General features: G+C 52.9%; 1 long non-coding RNA gene across 1 annotated transcript; it reads right to left on the bottom strand.

Annotated features, from left to right (window-relative positions):
• Positions 1-455: 455 nt before the first annotated feature.
• LOC127387103 (uncharacterized) lies at positions 456-6,483 on the bottom strand. The gene is made up of 3 exons (XR_007890051.1): positions 6,395-6,483; positions 6,151-6,304; positions 456-554 (listed from the first exon to the last, which is right to left on the bottom strand). It is a non-coding gene; the product is annotated as an uncharacterized LOC127387103 (long non-coding RNA).
• Positions 6,484-9,098: the final 2,615 nt, after the last annotated feature.

Consider the following 9,098-nt stretch of genomic DNA (forward strand, 5'->3'; position numbering starts at 1 on the left):
CTGATGGTGTGACTCCCTGCATGCCAGCACGAGGTGGCATCCCCTACATCTCCACAGTGCTGGTGGCCAGAGTGGTCCTCAGCCCTGCCACAGCAGAGTGGGGCAGCCTGGCAATGGTGGTGACCATGCTGGGTGCAGCTCTGGTCCCAGCCATGGGGCTGCTCGCCAGCCCCCTGCCATCTGGAGGAGTCCCCTGAGCTGCAGGAGAAGCTCATCCCACCCCACTCTCCTGCCCACAGGGGCATTTTAAAGAGGCCCATCAAGAGAGGGCTCTGCCACTCTCAGGAGAACCTCACCCGGGTCCCACAGCCACACCAGTGCTGGCAGCTGGGACTGAGATCTCCAGGAGCAAGACTGTGTAGATGCAGCCTTGCAAGTGAGACTGGCCTAAGGCTGGCCCTGTGACTGAAGGGCTTTGCTTTTACATCCCAGCAACCCCAAAGTACCTCTTTTTTTTTCTGAGAAAAGATGTCCTGCCTCAGGGTGACATCCTCCAGAAGGAAGGAGCAAATCCACATTTCCAGGAAGGCTTCCTTTTCTCACAGACAGGGTCACTGAATTAAGAAACAAAAATAAAATGATAGTAACAGCTCAGCCCAGGCCCAGCCATGATCAAATCTGGCATCACCAAGAGGGGGTACCTTGCAGAGGCTCTCATGAGGATGCTGCAAAGACAGGGGTCAAGAGGAAGGTCCTCCCTGGCTCCCTGCCATGACACATGGCTCCTGATGTCACCAGCAAAGCCCCTGTTGACCTGGGAAGGTGTTAGTGCACACTGAAGAGATTTTTCTGGACCACAGCCCAAGTGAACTGAGGTGTTTGGAGTGGCACAGATGGGATTTGTCAGCTTTCCTTCTAATTTTTTGCCCTCTGAGATGTAAATAACAGTGCACTGGTGACCTGGAATGGTGGTTGACCTGGACAAACATGGCACAGTATTCTTCATAAAAACCACCCCTGCTCCCCCCTCAATTTGCTGATGGGGAGTGAACGACATTAAGCTGCCTTATTCGTTATGTCCAACTACAGCCTTGCCCTGTTTTAATTTGCTCCCTAGAGGAAGCATCTGCCCCAACAACTGCCCCTCCTTCCAGCCCCTTTGAGGCACGCAAGGTTCCAACACAAGCTGGATATCAGGATCCTGAGAGGCTGGATATCAGGATCCTGAGAGGCTGGATATCAGCAGGGCTGCCAAGGAACACAAAGGTCTGCTCACCCATCACCAGAAGATGTTGGCAAACCAAGCCTGCCACAACCCCAGCCAGGCAGGGCAGGCTGGAGTCACTCAGAAATGAGGATTTGCTGATGGTCCCAGTGGTTACCCTGGGAGTGTGATGGCACCCAGCAGCACTGAGGAGGAGATGCTCCATCTCCCAGCGAGCTGGTGAGCACAGAGAAATGAAAATCGTGTTGTTCTGCCCCAAATCCCCCACCCTCTAGTATTTATCTTTCCTGAAAACACCAAGTAAAAAAAAAACCAAAACAACCACAACCTAATTCACAGCCAAAAGAAAACACAGGGGTTTGGGTTTTTGTTTTTTTGGAAGGACTTATGCAATGAAGGAGGCCACCTTGCCCAGCAACTGTGGCCAGGCTGGAGCTCTGGTTGTGTCCAGCCATTCCCAACTCAATCCCTGCTACAACTGGAAGACAAAACCACAAAAGATTTCATTCCCACTGGGTTTTCTTTCACCTCCTGCAGCTGCCTCTCCCACCTGGACCAGAGATATTTTAAGGTAGGACCTGGCTCTGCCTAGGAGGACCTCCTAGTGCTGGCAGGGCCAGCCCTGATTCAGGAACAGGGACGTTTCTGCCATCAGTGGGCAGGTGAAGGACCATTTGACAGCAAAGCCTGACTTCAAGACATCTTCATCTGCCAGAGCCCGTGTCAGCAGACATCACCCCCGAGGCTGAGCAGCTTGCAATTAGTAGGGGGTTACAAAGCTTCCCTCTGACCGTGCCCCCCAGGCAGAGCGGGTGGGCGAGGGGCTCCCAGACACCATAGCTCAACCAGCTCGTGCTCTGCCTTGGCAGGCAGCCCGCGCCTCCCCGCCTGCAGACAGAGCTTTGAAATGCAGATCCTGCCCTGCTTTTGCTCCCTGCACCTTGGCAGGGTCTGGATTTCCAACGCCCTCCAGTCTTGAGCACTGGCCTTCCCCCCCAGGCCCGCGGGAGCAGCCCTGCACGCCAGGCTCTCGCCAGCCCCCCGGGACCACAAGGACCCCGGGAGCCTCTCACCTCCCTCGGCTTCTCTCGACTGATGCTCCAGCAGGGAGACAGGCTGGAGCAAAGCTCAGGGGCAGCAGCAGCCAGCCAGAGCCCAGGATGCTGGTCCAGATCGAGTCCTTGCTTCGGAAAGCTGCTCCGAGGAGCAGCTCCTCACACGTCCTGTCCCGGCACCCGTGACGGGGAGATCACAGACCAGAGCAAAGCACTGCAAGAGCAGCTGGTGCCACCAGCCCCCCTCTGGGCACGGGCAACCCCTGTGCAACCACACGGACAGATCTTCCAACAGAGATGGATTTGGGATCCCTGCAGTGCTGGGGCTGCTCACCTCCATAGTGCAGGTGCCCACCCCAGCCTGTCTCCCCTGTCCTCCCAAGGGGAAGGTGGCTTGCAGGCTGCTGGCAGACACCCCATCCTTCTCCACGCTGTGCAGTCCAATTCCCACCACGGGGAGGTGAGCCAGGAGGACATGCCACCAAAGCTGTGCTGCATAGCCTGCAGCAGGCAGGAGGAGGTGCTGAGCCTGCCCCACACACACCACCTGAGCTTCTCATGCCTGCTCCACATGCTGGCTCAAATCTTCGCTCAAACTCACGTCATTCCCAAACTGGCAGGGTGTGTTTACAATTAATAAGGGGGAATGTGAGGAGATGTGTCCTTTTTTTTCTTCAAAGCCGAACATCAGACACTCCCAGCCTCTGCTCCCCTTGATGGAAAGCTTGGTGGAGACCCAGCTGCCAGCCAGGAAGCCAAACCACCACACAGCTTTGACCTCAGCAAACATCACCCAGCAAAACACCCACCTCTAGTTTAAACCTCTCCCAGGCTACAGTTTTAATGATTCATGGGCTTTGAGCCTTCAGCCCAGTTTAGGCCACTCACTGGGGAAGCACCACAGAAGTGGGCACTAGCACTGACATCTTCTGGGGTGCAGCCAACACCCCCCGAAACTTGGACAGCTACCAGCCAAGGGAATGGGTGCTGTGGGGCTGTTCCTGCTCAGCCAGCTCCCAGATTCAGGGAGAAAGCCCCTTTTATCTCACCTTCCCCCCTCTCCAGGCTTAGGACAGGTCATAAGGGTAGCTCAGGACATCCAGGAGCTGCCCAGGACCTCCATCCCAGTGCTACTGTTAGACTGGAAGATCTGGTCGTGCCCCAGGCTGCAGGACCAGCCCAAGGAAAGCCCAACAGCCACCACCAGAATGTGGCACAGGAAGCAAACAAAGGAGATGAGCAGCTCTGTGGGTTTCCTAAAGCCAGCAGGGGAATTATTCCAGAAAATTGGAAGATCTGAGGAAGCCTTCAGGCACCAGAAGGAAGCCAAATAAAGCCTTGTTCTCCCTGCTGGCCGACAAGGGAAGCTTCTCCCTATCCCCAGCTGTGTTGCCAGCTGTGGCCACTCTCCACCACCTTAGAGAGCAGCAGAACCACCACCAAGCCCAGGAGTCAAATGAAGCATCAATGGAAACGAGGATTTCTCCCTGCACCCCACAGAGGACAGCAGATGGCCTGAGGCATGGAATTAATACAAGCTAAAGCCAACACAAAGATCCACTCAGTCCCACTTCAACACATCAGATACCCAAAGACTCTCCCCTCTGGAAAGGCTCGGAATGAATAATCCTTCCTATGAATCTGAGCTATCTTGAAAGAGTGGCTGTCATTTCCCACCCACCAGCCTTTTTGAAGGTTGCTCTGGAGTTCTCTTTCAAACCTCAGAAATTGCTTCTAAAATCCTGTCTAAATGTATTTATGACCAACACACCACAGAGGGATGCACCTTTCTCACCCAGAGTCCTTACAAAAGCTGCTGCATGAACAACTGGCTAGCTTTCCAACCCTACAAGGGGTTAAATCTAATCCCATTCACTCCAGAAAGTCTGGGATGCAGCCAAAGTATTTTTGCTGTCCTGACCCTTGGTAGGACCCCCAGCCCTCTCCTTCTTCCATCCTCTTGGATGGAGAAGAAGGAAAGAGAGTGACCCAAGCCTGGTCCAATGCCCCAAAGATGTATTTATAGACTCTGTGGCTGGAATTACACACATTTTTATTTAACCCCTGTAGAGGTTATGTTGGCCTTGTCTGCCATGGAGAACCTGGCCTTTCCCTGGGGCTGGTACCAAGCAAGGAGAAACATGCCCATCCAGACACCTGGGGTGGGAGGAGGTCCCCATTACCTCCATGGCAGGACAATGTGGCAGCCTTTTGAGGCTGTTCTTCAAACTCCTTGCTGCTGCCTCAGTGGTATCTACCTCCCATTTCACACCAGGAAGGACCATTACGTTTCTGAGACCTTTTGGAAGCTTCAAGAGTCAGAAACCACCAAGAGACTCGCAGCCACGAGAGCTAGTGGTGGAAGGGAAATACTATTCATCTCCAGGAGCACATGCAAAGGGGCTGAAAAGCAGTGTCAGGCCCCTGGGACCTCCTGGTGATGCACTGAGTGCTGGGGCTGCCTGGGGACCTGGCCCTCAGGAGAACACCCCAGACAAACAGCTCACCTGGAGCATCTTGCACCGGGCCACAAGAATCCAGAGGGTCCTTCTACCCCAGTAAAAACTGGGGCTTTAGGTGCTCGGTGAAACGGTTGGAACAATTTCCTTGATCTTTTATTACCCTGGTAAATAATTTATTGGGACAGCCATTTAAAAAAAAAATAATCCCATAAAAGACCTATAAAACATATTTATCACACAAAAAAAAACCCCCCCTGCTCCTCGGCTCCAACCAACAAGCTGAAAACTTGTTTGTCTACTTGACTGCACATAAACTAACCAATGCCTTGTGACAGCTTTAAGCTTTTTAACAGCTCTCTCCCTCCTGCTTTTTATTTCCATTTTTCTCCCTGTGACTTCGGGAGGAAAAAGAAAAAAGAGCCACCCACTGCAACAGGAGAGGCTTCTGCTTTTGGGCAGCTATTAAAAACATGGAACTGCCCCCCCAGTTTTTCTGACACCTGGTAACTTTAGCAATTGAGGCTTCTTTTTGGCTGAGGCACCTCTTTGTGCCTCAGTTTCCCCCCCCCTCTGAGATCAGGTGCATCCATAAAGGACTCTTGTCTTCTTCTGCTGGCAGAGGGCAGGGTCTTTTTTTTTTTGGCCAAGACTTGAACAGATGGGTAATCAAAAAAGAGAGCTGAGGACAAGACCTGCACAAGCCACGTGCACCAAAGCTTTTTGTCTCTCCCTCAGAAAGCAGAAGACCAGGTTGGATGAAGCTTGCCCAGCAGGATGAGACCTCAGCTTGCTGCCAAAGTACAAAACCAGAACCCAAACCACGGTTATTGCTGCGAGTGGGATGGCCAGTGCCAACAGTTGGACAGCCCCTAAAAGCAGAGCCACCCACATCCCCCTGTCCTGTGCCCCAGACTTCACCAGGGACAGCTTTGTCCAGAAAAATGCCACCAGAGATGAGCTGGCGTGGGGCAACTGACCTTCACACCCGGGGATGAGCTGGGATGTACTTCTCCTCTTCCCAGGAGCAAGGGGAGATGTAGGAGTAGCCATGGGGCTGGGTCAAGCCTAGAGTCCCTCTGCCATGATGCAGAGCTCACCTTCCAACCATGCAGAGAAGCACTCTGAGGAGGGGGAGCACAGTGACCCCCCACACTGGGTCAGCAGGGCTGCCCATCAGGGGGCTGCCAAAGCACACAGACACCCAGGTGTGCCCAGCACCTGCTCCAGATGGCATCTGCCAGAGGCAGCCAGGAGCTGCCTGGGCCAGAGCACTCCCCATGCACAATTTGGCTCTTCCCCATACCCAGACACCTCCCAAAATCCTTATCCCAATCCTGGTTCCAACACAGGAGGGATGTCATCCAGTAAAAGGCCTTTTCAGGCCATGACCAACACTCCTGTTCTGCTCCCCCTTTGCTCAGCTTCCCCTCTGCCTCCCCAAAGCCCACACAAGGCACTTGAACTTCACCTTCTTTCATACTTGTGGGAGCCAAAACGTTCCTGTCCACACTGGCTGGCCCTCCACAACAGCTGCTCTCTGCCTCCACCTCATCTTCTGCAGGGTAGGTCAGAAGTTCAGAGCAAGCTTGAGAAGCCAGCACAGCCACAGGTTGAAGAACAAGCTATGGGAAGAAGGTCAGTGGTCAAAGCAAGCTAGGGCTGGAGTCTCTGCATGCTGGCCTCCTTCCTCCTAAGGGGAGCTTCATCCTTACCATCCATGGCAGGAACCAAAATGGACACCACGAGTTGCAGCAGGAATTAGATCTGGGATGAAGATACAGCCTGGTGCTGCAGACCTGAACAGATCCTTTTAGCCAGGGAACAGTCTGTGGCACATCCAGGAGAGGCTGGGATTCCAGGCTCAACTCTGGGGCCTCTCCCACCTTCACCAAGTCCTGCAGCTCCTTTGGCTGCTGCTTCCAAAGGAACGAGCACGTTCGAGGTTAACTCCGTTTGCAGATTTAAAAGTCAAACCTTGCCACAGGAAATTAAAAGATAATGCAAGGAATTATTTAAAAAATTAATCTTTATTACCTTCGACTTCCAAGCTGCTCATAAAACAGCGTGCTCCTCCCTCAGTCTCTACAAAAAAACAGGTTATAAAGCAGAGGAAGAGAGGAAAGCAGATGCTTTCAAAAAACCATCTCTCATCCCTCAGCCCTGCCTGCCTGTCACAGATGTTCATCTGCCCCTGCACATCAGCTCCAGCAGTTTCCAACCCAGCTTCCAACCCCTTTTACCCTGCTAAGCAATTATTCTCCATTTCAGCCCCATCCCTCTGGTCCTCCTTGTTTTACACCTCCAGGAGATCATCAACCCTCATCCAGAGAGCAGCCTGGAAGCTGGTTAAGCGGCACAACTTGCTTGCTTCAGGTATCTCTGAGCACTGTATAAAACCAGGGTGAGTTATAGCTCATTCCAGAAGGGACAGGGGTTTGGGAAGTAAACAAAGCAGCTATTACAGAAGCCAGGAATAGCTCCACAACACCAGAGCAGGGTTGATGCATGTAGGATACCATGCTTGAAAGCAAGGTCAAGGATCCCTGGCAGCTCTCAGAAGCCAGCAGAAGAGGCTGAGAGGCAAGTGGCAATTGTACAGGTTTATTCAGAAGGTGTTTCTGTCGAAGGCTGTGCTGAAGAAAAAAGCACAGTCCTCAGCTCTAATTGGTGTTCAAGCTCATGGAGCCAGAAATGGGACTGCAAAGCATGTCTGCATCATGACAGCTGGCATCAGTTAGGCAGGCTTTGGTAGGTCCAAGAGCCACCATAACTGAGCAAGAGCACCCCACCCACCATGTGAGAGAGATGGAGAAGCAAGAGCCATCAAACACAGCAGGTGGGTCCGCACTGCAGTAGAAGAAACAGCCACTAGCTGTGTCCCACCAGCCTGAGCCTGCTCAGGAGGACACCCAACCCCAGTGCTTCTGCCAAAGAGGTGCTGGTGGGTCTGGTGGAAACACAGCCAGGCCTGGAAGAAGCAGAAGACTTCACAAAAGGAAAAAAAAACAAACAAGAGACCAAGGACTGCTGCATTGCACCACCGGTCCAGCATGAAAGATGTCTCCTTTAGCTGCCCCAGAGCTGGGGTGAAGGAACCACCAACCCATAGAACGTGCCCTGATGGCCAGTACTGGAGGAACAGCCTCAGAGGAGCCATAAAGCCCAACCCTCCCACCCCCATGTCACTAGTAGGGCACTGAAACCACCCCTACCCCTTCTCCAGGCAGCACACAGGGTTGATATCCCAGGACAGGCAGCTCCACAGCTTCTCACCATTAGGGATAAAAGGAGTATTTTGGCCTTTTTTGACTCCAGAATGGTGAGAGACAGCCTGGAAATAAAACACCAGCAAGGAACAGGTGCCAGGGGTGGAGAAAGGCAGAAACACGAGCAGGCTCAAACGTGACTGAGAAGAAACCCCCAGGGAGAGAAAGTGGCTGCGGGGGCTGCTGGTTGGGACACCTGCAGTCCCCAAGCCAGGGGCAGACAGGGAGGGGGGGGGGACACTGCAGTAGAGTGAAGGCAGGAGGTGGCTTTCTGAGGGGAAGCTGACTGTGATTGATGGCACCACATTGTGTTCTCACTCATGGAGAAAATTAGAGAGAGATGGCTCCAGATACTGGCCCATCCCAGACACTCGCTGTGTCCATCTCCTGCACACAGGCACCTCTCCTGGGAGCTCTCCCTCCAGCTTGTGGGCTCATGATTCAGAGTGCTGAACTGGGAAAAGCAATGCTTTGCAAAGCTTTTTTTTTAATCCCCTCCCCCTCCCCAAACTCCTTGACTGTATTTTTCTTGGGAACACGTAAGGTGCTGATTTCCTTGCTCGGCTACTTCAGGGAGTTTGTTTGATTCTCCTCAGCTAGGAAAAAGCAGCCCTTCCCTTTATTCTTTCTCCCCTCACCCAAGGCAGGGAAGAGGAAAGCCAGGAGCCATTTTTTCAAATGAACAGTGAGTCACACTCCACTCCAGAGCAGATCCAAGAGCTGGGAACCAATGCTGCTCATGCTCATGTAACCCTGTCTTGATGTCCTCCTGGCAGGATGGTCCCCCTCCTGGCTTCCCACTCCTTTGCCATTTAACCAGTTACTGTTCCCTTTCTCATGGCTCCTTCTGTCCCTCTGGTGACTCTCTGCTAGATGGCATAATGGTTTTAAAATGGCCTCTAAGTGGTCTTAATTTTATCTATGCTTCCCCCATGAAATGATGAAGCCAACGTTGCCAGCTGGAGTTAAACCACAGCACAGGGTGGCGAGTCTCCAGGTGTGTCACACCAAAGACACCTTGTGCCTTGAAACTATGCCACCTCTTAGTAGCAGGCAACCAGTTTCTTCCCAGCCAGGCACAGCATCCGTGCTCATATCCCCTTAGTCCCAATGTTTCCAAGCGGGTCTACAAACGGTAGAGGAACCTCTT

This window comes from Apus apus, chromosome 7, assembly GCF_020740795.1.
Source record: "Apus apus isolate bApuApu2 chromosome 7, bApuApu2.pri.cur, whole genome shotgun sequence".
NCBI classification, from domain to species: domain Eukaryota; kingdom Metazoa; phylum Chordata; class Aves; order Apodiformes; family Apodidae; genus Apus; species Apus apus.